The following is a 10,596-nucleotide window of genomic DNA, read 5'->3' as shown; positions in this document are numbered from 1 at the left end:
GCTTTGAGGAGAACCAAGGTTGTGAACCACTAAGGAGGGTGACCAGCAAAGTCAAATGCTATACCGGTCAAGACTGAGAACTGAGGAAAAATGTCAGACTTTGAACCAGATGTCTCTCTCTTTTTAAGATTTTTATTTGAGAGAGAAAGAGCATGCGCACGAGAGGGGGGAGGGGCAGAGGAAGACGGAGAGAGGCAGACTCCTTGCTGAGCGGGGAGCCCGATGCGGGGCTCAATCCCAGGACCCTGAGATCCTGACCTGAGCCGAAGGCAGATGCTTAACTGACTGAGCCACCCAGGCGCCCCTAGATGTTCTAAGTCTCTTTAATGAGGGCAATGGCTCATGACCATATTGTCTATGTAGATTCATCTGTTATTACTTTCAGATTTGCACAGTGTGTTTATTACTTGAACTAATCCAAAGTCTCCCGTGGAAACAATAAACTATTATCGGTCCTCATTCCTTCCCAACTGTCCATAGCCATGCTAGGTTTTCTAAGGCCTGCTCATGGTCTTCCTTTGTGTGACCATCCTCCTTCAGCTTACTTGAAGGCAGCTGTTGCCTATCACTGCTGTCGTCATTCTCCTAAGTGGCTTGTCCTGCTGAGCTGCTTCTCTGGGATTCTGACTTCAAAAAACAAGGAGGGTTATATATTTGGGGCCTTGCATTTGCAGACTTCTTCATGACTGTAGACTGCACTACAACCCTGGCCAGCTGCCTTGTAAGTACAAGTCACAAGGGAAATCAGATGAGGGATGGATGGATCGGGTGAACCTATCATCCCTACTACAAAAACATGTGTTCAGCTGAGAGCAGATCTGTATCATCTTCTCCAGGAGTAAAGGAGAGTCTATTTATATGCTCATTATATATGCAGAGTTGTGATCAAATTGCTAGAGGTGACAAATCCAGGTGTTGCTTCTATAAGGATGTCATTATTGCTATTAAGTATTAACTTAGATTTTGTTCTGGATTTTATTGCTTGAATGCTGTCATTACTTCTGCACAATATAAGCTGTGCTCACAGACTTTAGTTTTTCTTTCTCTCCGACATGAGGTTCTAGCTACTATCAACTGCTTCCTCATTTATACCGAATAGTTTTCATAATTGAACCCACTATGCAGGTAGCCTAGACAGGTCATGTGCATAAGCTTAATATTTATTGAGTATACTTTGGGCTGAATCAAATAGAATATGCAGATAAATACTGAGTTTTAACATATGATTTTAATAGCCAGCACCAGAGTTCTCTTGGGGCAAGTACTTTGTGTTGGAAAATACTTTGATAACCAGTTGAGGAATGGAAGGTGGTCCTGAAGGTAGAGATTAGGAGACAGAGGTAACTAAAAGTACTGTATAAAGCGAGAAAAGAGGAAGGGAGAGATGGGACCAGGGAGATGGTGGTTAGTGCAGAGTTGCAGTTTCTGCTGAAAAAGAACGGGGGTTGGTGGATACCAATGCCATTGGGATACTGTAGGCCTTCCAAGACCAGGGAGTTCTAACTTTAGGTTATTGCATCCTTCATTTAAAACCCCTCAGTTGCTCCAAACCTTCAGAGGAGCCTGCTATACAAACAACCGAAGAAAAGGGTTTGATTTCCAAACTGTGTGTCAGCAGGAGGGAAAAGAGTTGCAGAAGGTGAGGGGCACCTGGGTGGCTCAGTCGTTAAGCGTATGCCTTCGGCTCAGGTCACGATCCCAGGGTCCTGGGATTGAGCCCCGCATCGGGCTCCCCGCTCCGTGGGAAGCCTGCTTCTCCCTCTCCCGCTCCCCCTGCTTGTGTTCCCTCTCTCGCTGTGTCTCTCTCTGTCAAATAAATAAATAAAATTAAAAAAAAAAAAAAGAGTTGCAGAAGGTGAGATGAGAGAGAGTCCATGTGTTCAGAGAAAGCAGGAACTCAGACCCAGAAATGACCCTGAAATTGTAACCCGTCCCCCCACCCCCTCGCCCCGAGGGAATGTACAATCTTGGAGAGAACATTGGCCTTTCCACAGGAGGTGGAAAAGGGACTTGAGTCAATTTCAACAAAATTTCTGTGGACAAGGTGACCCCGACTGAGAACCGGATGACATACACATAAGTAGCTTGCTGTTTTCAATCATAATTTCTCAAGAGACATTTATTGGTAGAAAACGACAGGGTAATTCCCCCCCCACTTTCTCCATTTACTTAATTCTCTAGGTCTCATTTTCCTTATCTGCAAAATCTGGAGATTGGACAGAGAACATCTCTGTGGTCTGTATTAGAGTCTACAGCTCTAATTACAATCTCACAGATGCAGAGAACAGATTGGTGGTTGCCAGAGGTGGGGGGTGGGTGGGAGTAGTGGAGCTAAATGGGTGATGAAGGGGGCCAAAGGGCACCCATTTTCTGTTATAAAATAAATAAGTCCTGGGGATGTAATGTACAGCCTGGTCACTATAGTTAACAACACTGTATTGTATTTTTGAAAATTGCCAAGACTGATCTTACTTTTATGTTCTTTTTTTGAGATACATTTACTTACAGTGAAACATACAGATTTTACACGTACCATTCCATGAGTTTTGACAAATGTACATACCTCTGTAACCCAAACCCTAAGCAAGATAGAGAGCTTTTCCATCACTACCGAAAATTCCCTCTTCCGTCACACCCCACTCTCACGTCCAGGGTACCACTCTTCTGATTCTTATCACGAAGGATTAAATAAGTGAGATTTAAAAGTTATTGTTAAATGCCAGTCTTTGTTTTACAGTGCTTCATCAGTATGAATGCCTTTATTTCTCACAAGCACTATGCGCTAGGCATTATCTCCACTTTGCAGATTAAAAGGTTCAGCATCAGAGCGTTAAGTAAATTGCCCCTGGTTATCAGCTACCAAATGTAGGGGCAGGACGTGAACCGAGAAGCGGGTTTTAGAAGCCCATGCGCTTAACCTGTTTCTACTGCACCGCATCTGAGACGGGTCTTGGGAGAGTCCATAAAAGATTACCTCGGAAATATTACACATCAAAAATTGAGCCGAAATCAGTGCCACTTACAAGTTCTCAAATCTCAATAATCCTAAAGGCCATACGCATTACGCCTTACTAAAGGATTCGTTTCTAGCCCACTCCTCAGAAAGTGGCAGAAAAGTGTGAAAGATTGCAAACTCGGTTTTGCTGGTGAAAAGCCCAGAAAGGGTGGTTCCGGTTCCCACCACGCCACCCGGCAGAGCCAGCCAAGGACGCCCGCAGAGGCGGCGGGGGAGAGGCCGGACCGGACGACCTTTAAAGAGCCGGGCGCTGAGCCGCTCGGCGCTCCTTCCTCTGACGCCACACGCATCCTCCCAGAATAGAGCGGGCACCAACGCGCTCCGCCGACGACCCAGGACACGCGTCCTGCCAAGGGGATTAGACGCTGCCGCGGCAGGGCTCAGTGGGCAGTACCCGAGTTCAATTAGTCACTCGTCCTCCTCAATGTCACCGTCTCCCTCTCCCAGACGCACCCGTGCGCCTCCCTTCCCCCTCACCCGGGTGGGGTTCCCAGGCTCCTCCCCCGAGTTGACTCGGAGCCTCCGCGCTCCCCTCACCGCTAGGCCTGCAGCTGCCATGGCAACCGTACGCCGCCGCCACCGCCTCTTCTCGCACGTCGGGAACTAACGGACTCCGCGGCGGCGGCGGCCTGTGCCCCACCCCCACTCGGACCGCATCACCAACGGCCCGCCGATCTGCGCCACGTAGGTAATGAATCACAGGGAGACGGCGCAAGAAGGAGAGCAGGTGGTGGGGGTTCAGGTTCACAGCCCCACCCGGTCTCCCGCTGCCACGGCAGTGCGGCGGCGCGGGTCCTGGGGCGCGGTGAGGGGAGATGGAGAACAGTGGGAGCGCGGAGATCGCGGGGCATTATGGGGATTGTAGTTTAGCGGCTCCACAGGCTTGCGGCCTTGGCGGGGTGGCTTGGACCGGCGAACTACAAAGCCCGGCGGCCCTGACCAATGGGAAAGACCGATAAACTTTGAGCGGACCGGGCGAGAGAAAATCTTTGTGGTGCAGGGGCTCTTGGGTGGTCGCGGAACTGGGCTCTGCGCTGGGAAAGGGAAGTGGAGGTGAGACTTGGGCTTCCCGCCCTGCCGTTTGGCCCGCCCCGGCTAACAGCTCTCAGCCCCACCCCGACTGGGCTGGGCCACCGCCCCGCAAAGTCTCAGGGATGAGCAGCCGCCCCAGCTTCAGGGCCTCGGGCCTGCGGCGCCTCTGACCCTCCCAGGTTGCTGCCTCTCGGTGCCGAACCGTATGTATGGCACACATTTGATGTGAGACCCGAGAAACTTTTTTAACAGGCCTGTCTCCTTTCCCTAGTACGTTTATTTTAGGTATTTAATCATGTTTATTCTGAAGTAGCTCAGAGGTGTTTGCATATTAATATTAAACCCATTAATAATTACTCAAAGGGCATTAATGTTTAAAGGTCAAGTGTAGAAGTAGAGACCATGCTATTTTATAGTAGTATTTTTTTTTTAAACCGTTTTGCCTTTTGCATTTATTGAGGGTCAAGATTGCAGAACGATTACCCCCACACCCTACTTACTAGCTTGAATACTGCCTACATATATTTTGATTCTATTTTGAAGATTAGTTTAACTTTAACTTACTAGTGATTTTTAAAGCACAGGCTTGTCTTTTTTTTTTTTTTTTTTTTTTAGCAGTGGGTAGTAATAATTATTTTCTTTGGTTGTTTCAGTGTTCTTCAGAATTTCTCAGGAGCATGTTTTCAAAATGAAAAATGCCATGTTCTACTTAAAAAACAAATACTCTGCAATACACCTTAGTCCTTAGAGTTGGCTCAGGTCCTGGTGGTAAGGAAGAAAACCTGCCTTGATTGCCCTTTAAAATTTTTTTAACAAGTAGATAACCATCCTAGAAATTTGTTATTTTATATAGTATGTAGAAAAATTGTTGATAGAACAGTGGGCTTATTTTGTGTTTGATTATTATTATTTTTTTTTATTAGAGGGAGAGAGAGTCTTAAGCAGACTCCTGGCTTTATCTCACGACCCTCAGATCACAACCTGAGCTGAAATCAAGAGTCGGATGCTTAGCTGACTGTACCACCCAGGCACCCCGTGTGTGTGTTTTCAACAAGAAAACAACACAAGGCCACTACAAAATGCCCTTTTTCTCAATTAAAATGAGGCTGACTTGTAAATTTTACTTAAAGTACCAATTTTGTACAAGGAGATGGAAAGTAAATTTAGAAAGACCATTAGAAAAAAAAATTGAGGCCTTATGGTATATAGTACAGGAGTTGGAAGCATTTTACTTGTTTATTAAGATTTGTTAAGAACCTATGATATTATAGGTATTATGCCTGGTAGTGGGAATAAAAAGATGATAGAAGATAGTCTGTTCTGCATGAGGAAACAGTCATGTCATCACGATAGTATGATAGAGGTAAGTGCAAGTTGCCATAGGAGCCCAGAGAGGAAATAAACAGTAATATAACAGTAACATTTATTGAATACTTGATTTCAGTGAGGCACTTATGATATTTTGCATGTAGCTCATTATTTAATCCTCATAAAAAATCCTAGCTACTGTTATTTAGAGATGAGGAAACACACTGAGAGATCTTGTTCAGAGTCAGCTGATAAAGTTTGAACCTGGGATTTTAACCCAGGTGGGTCTAACTCATTTAAGTCATGATCTCAACCATTGATGCCATTCTCTGTACCCATTGGTAGAAAGATCCTGATTCTGTCTAAGGAGATTGGGGAAAGTTTCCAGTATGATGTGACATTTGACTTGTGTTAAGGAAGTTGAGTAACCTTTCACTGGGAGAGAAGATGAGGAAAGTCATTTTAGGCAAATGGCACAACAGAAGAAAGGATAGATTCCAGTGTTCTGTGTTTGGAGAACCCTAGGTCATTCTGATGCCTGAATCCCAGAGTACTAGCAGTGTAGTGGGGGGAAGAGGCCAGATCTTAAAGTACTCGGTACTGTGATAAAGAGTTTATAGTGTTTTGTTTTTTTCTGGGAGGGTGGGGGGGCAACCATTGAAGAATTTCAAATGGAGTAGTGGTGTTATTGGGTTTGTATTTTAGAAAGATAACTCCAGCTGCAGTGTGGAGAAGGACCTTGGAGAGGGGAGAATAGAGTGGTATAGGGAAACCAGTTTTAGGGGGAAAAAGTACAATAGAAAAATGAACAAAAGTCTGAAAAGCAGTTGGGGTTATGGAAAGACAGGGATTGTAGAAGTATTTAAGGGATAAAATTGATATGACTTAAGTTGGGGACTAGAAAGTTTTGGAACCCTAAGACAAATGATTCCTAGTTTTCTGGCTAGGATGTCTGTGAGGATAGTGAAACCATTGATTTGAAAGGATGAGGAGCAGGGTTTTGTTGGAGTGAAAGATAAAGGTCAGTTCAGTTCTAAGCATTTATTCAAAGTTCCTGTGGGATATTCAGGTAAGGATGCATTTGGATCTGGAGCTCAGGAGAGAGTTCAGGGCTGGAGGTATGGGTTTGCATGTGCATAAGTAGTTGAAATTATAGGAGAATGGATCAACTCACATTGGAGGAATGTTTAGAAATGAAAAAGGAAAAGTTTGAATATGGAACTCTTGGGAAGGAATAGCATTGTGTGTGTGTGTGTGTGTGTGTGTTTTGGGGTGGGGGAGTGGGACCATGTTTGGAAGGAAGTGGGGGAAGTGCCCACAAATGAGACTGAGAGGTTGGGAGGCAGAGAAGACTCAGAGCGAGCATGCATAACAAATGACAAAGGAGAGGAAAGTAAGAAGCTGGAATGGTCCAGAGTATCATGTGTCTTGGAGAGGGCAAGTAAGGTAAAGATTGAAACATGTCCATTGGATTTGGTGGCTGTAAAGTATTTCTAAACTACTTTGCAAAAATGAAGAGGAATGTGAGCATAGGCTACTTGAAAAACAAGTTTAAATTTTCCTTGATAATACATATACAAAAGAAAATAGAATAATAAACTCCCCATGTAGTCATCACTTTCCTTGACGAATGAACACATAACCAATTTTGTTTCATCTGTTACTCCTTCCCCCAAATGGATTATTTTAAAGATAAACTCAGATATCATATCTTTTTATCTGTAATTATTTCAATATGTATCTTTAAAATTAAGGGTTCTTGGGGTGCCTGGCTGGTTCAGTCAATAGAGTGAGCAACTCTGGATCTCGGGGTTGTGAGTTCAAGCCCCACGTTTGGGTGTAGAGATTACTTAAATAAATAAACTTTAAAAAAGAATTAAGGATTCTTAAAAAAAAAAACAAAAACCTGTAATATTATTCTCTTTACTTGACAGTACTTCCTTAATATGAAATTTCCAGGCACACTTCTCTTTAAGAAAAGAAAAGAAAGAGATGAGGCAGTAACTAAAAACGGTTTGTAGGTATTCTTTTTTTTTTTAAAGATTGATAAACTGTTAGGGAAAGAGCCAATAAAGAGGAAATGTTTGAAGATGTAGGAGATGAGAAGAGGAGATAGCTGATAGAGGTCTCTGAAAGTGTAGGAAAAGGATGGGATGAGCAGGGTGGAAGAATTAGTCTAGAATTATTTCTATTTTGTAAGTATCAACGAAGTGCTCGCTGTGATCCTAGGCAGTGTGCTAATGTTGACAGGAGGAGAGATGCACTGAAAAAGAAAGAAAAGAAGTGAGAATAGATATGTATATTTATAGGTTGGGTGGTAAAAGGTTAGAGAGTTCAAACTTAGGTTCTCTAAGAGGTAGATAGGAATCAAGGTCAATTGATGAGGGCAGATTGGTTTAGGAAAGGAGAATGGTGGAGATTTGGAATAGCCACTGTGGAAAGCTAGGACAGGTTAAGAATGGTTTCACTGAGCTGAGATTAGAATTCAGTAATTTTCAATGACAGCAAAACACAAGGTTGTGTGATATTTTTTTTCCTTTAAATTTTGATTTACTATGGGAGAGCTTAAAATATTGAGGAAACCAATAGCCTAAGGTCTTACTAAAGAGAAGAGAATCCAGGCCAAGAACTTATGATTGAGTATTCTTCAACAACTTTAGATTTATTCACTTAACTGATAATTATTATCTATTTTGTGTAAATATCACAGTAAAATTAGAAAGCTCTTACAGATCCTTTGGATTAATACTTCATACTTTATTTTCTCAACATGCACAGTGGTATTCTTTTATAGAGAACATTTCTTCAAGATCATTTGCTGAGTATGGTATGGTGGAAGGGGTCAGATATATCTGTTGTCAATTCTGGAACTACAGCTTATTTTCTTTGTGATCATGGACAAGTTTCCAAACCTGTCTCCTTACTAAAAAAATATACTAATACTTTTTATAAGATTTTTGGGAAGAATAGACACTTTAATGGAGGTAAACCCTAAGTGCCCAGTAATTGAAGACCTTTCTCTTCCCTTTGTCCCCCTTAGCAACAGTGCGTACCGGGATTGTCGGTTCTGTTTGACGAGAGGCCACGTTCTGTGACTTTACCTGATCATATTAAGCAGGTAGATCAAGGTAGTAGGTACATTACGGAATAATGATTTGTTCTATAAAAGGATTCATCAGTTATTCTTTTAAGGGAGGCTTCCTGAAATGCTGTAAAATGTTATTTTATAGACTATTAATAAATTAACATCTTTGCCTTGGTTTCATCTTCAAAGAAATTTGGAATTCTGCTGCATGATTTGAGATCCCATAGCCCTAAAATTCTTCAGTTGTCTGACTATATCTCATTTCTGGATTGATTTATATTATGATGTCACTAATTTTGAGCATCAGTTTATAAATGGAAATATGTATATTTTAATGTACTCCTCATTATTTCAAACACTTTTTCTCCTGGATAACTCATATATGGTAGGCCTAGTGAAATAATGCCTTAGAATACTTAGTAAAAGTTAGGTATATACAGGCATTAGCTAGATAAATTTAAGGCATAGATTGTGAGAGTAGTTAAAAAGAAACCAAAGGAGTGTTTTCCAAGGTGAGTTGTTTAATGTCCACTAGATGTCTTTATGTTTCTTTTGCTGTGGATGGTTTGATTATGATCCTATTTGAAGGTATGGAGATGGAATAAATGACCTTTTAAGTCCCTTTCCAACTTTGTAATTCTTAATTAGTAATTATCCATTAGTAATTGTTGATTAAAAGCTCCTATTAAGCAGCCTATTAAAAAGTGAGTTTTGTTTATTTATTTTTTTAAGTTTTTATATAAATTCCAGTTAGTTGGGGGTGCCTGGGTGGCTGAGTCTTTTAAGTGTCTGCCTTTGGCTCAGGTCATGATCCCAGGATGCTGGGATCCAGCCCCCCATCTGGCTCCCTGCTCCTCAGGAGCCTGCTTCTCCCTCTACCCCTCACCCCACTCATGCTCTCTTGTTGTCTCTCAAATAAATAAGTAAAAATCTTAAAAAAAAATAAATTCCAGGTAGTTAACATACAGTGTGATATTAGTTTCAGGTGTACAATATAGTGATTCAGCACTTTCATACAACTGGTGCTCATCACGACAAGTGCACTCTTCATCCCCATCACCTATTTCCCCCATCCTCCCATCCACATCCCCTCTGGTGGCTATCAGTTTGTTCTCTATAGTTAAGAGTCTGTTTCTTGGTTTGCCCCTCCCACCCTTTTTCCCCTTTGCTTGTTTGTTTTTGTTTCTTTTTTTTTAGATTTTATTTATTTATTAGAGAGCGAGCGAGCGAGAAACAGCATGAGAGAGGAGGGGGTCAGAGGGAGAAGCAGCCTCCCTGCTGAGCCAGGAGCCCGATGTGGGACTCGATCCCAGGACCCTGGGATCATGACCTGAGCCGAAGGCAGTCGCTTAACCAACTGAGCCACCCAGGCGCCCTTTTGTTTTTTGTTTCTTAAATTCCACCTATGAGTGAAGTCACATGGTATTTGTCTTTAACTTACTTCACTCAGCGTAATACTCTCATGTCATTTCAAATGGCAAGATTTCATTATTTTTTAAAAGTGAACTTTAGTTTGAAATTTTTATTCTTTCTAATATTTTTTTGGTATGAAGATATTTTTTGTAAATGCTTCTATAACTTATAAACTTCAGCTTCATTTATTTCGTTTATTTCAATAGCATGTTCCTTCATTCTCTTGGATTCCTCTGTACCCATCAGAGTCTTTATACTTAAGTATCCTTTCCTTTCTGACGATTTTCCCTTCTTCCATTTTTCTTGGTGATTAGGAGGTAGGAGGAAATGAATGAGAGGGAATCAGTAAGTTCTGTTTTGTTTTTCTTATCTGCTCATGGGAGAATATGGATGAAACTAGTATTTAATATATACTTCCTGGTGTGAATATAGGTATTTTTATACTCCTCTTATTTCCTCTGCCTTATTATATATTCTTTGAAGTAAAGAATTATATGGGCCTTACATATACATGGGTGTTTGCTAAATGGGGGGTAGGTATTTTAAATAGTGTAGAGTGGATAATGAACGTTTGAGTGAATGGATATGATAATAACATTAATTGTTTAAAGACTACTTGATAAAGTAATATGATGCAGACAGGGTTTTGAAAGGTTTTATGTAATATCTTTGAAATACCATGAAATTAAGGACAGTAGTATTTAATTATATAGGCAATGAATAAAATACATTATTTCATCTC

General features: G+C 41.7%; 1 protein-coding gene across 8 annotated transcripts in view; it reads left to right on the top strand.

Annotated features, from left to right (window-relative positions):
* The first annotated feature begins 3,510 nt into the window (after window positions 1-3,510).
* KATNAL1 (katanin catalytic subunit A1 like 1) overlaps window positions 3,511-10,596 on the top strand; it is a 113,400-nt gene continuing 106,314 nt past the window's right edge. Inside the window, exon 1 of one of the 8 annotated variants that reach the window (XM_081814791.1) lies at window positions 3,511-3,704. The gene's annotated coding sequence lies outside the window, so the exon portion shown is untranslated. Of the gene's footprint in view, window positions 3,705-3,862; window positions 4,070-4,099; window positions 4,334-10,596 lie in introns of those variants that run through there. The other 7 variants (XM_081814792.1, XM_031036052.2, XM_006727981.3 and 4 more) reach the window with 7 other exon arrangements.

Source organism: Leptonychotes weddellii, chromosome 3 (genome assembly GCF_054177405.1).
Source record: "Leptonychotes weddellii isolate Sample4059 chromosome 3, ASM5417740v2, whole genome shotgun sequence".
In the NCBI taxonomy this organism is placed as follows: Eukaryota; Metazoa; Chordata; class Mammalia; order Carnivora; family Phocidae; genus Leptonychotes; species Leptonychotes weddellii.
The sequence above is the reverse complement of the archived record's forward strand: the minus strand, read 5'-3'. Positions and strand labels throughout refer to the sequence as shown.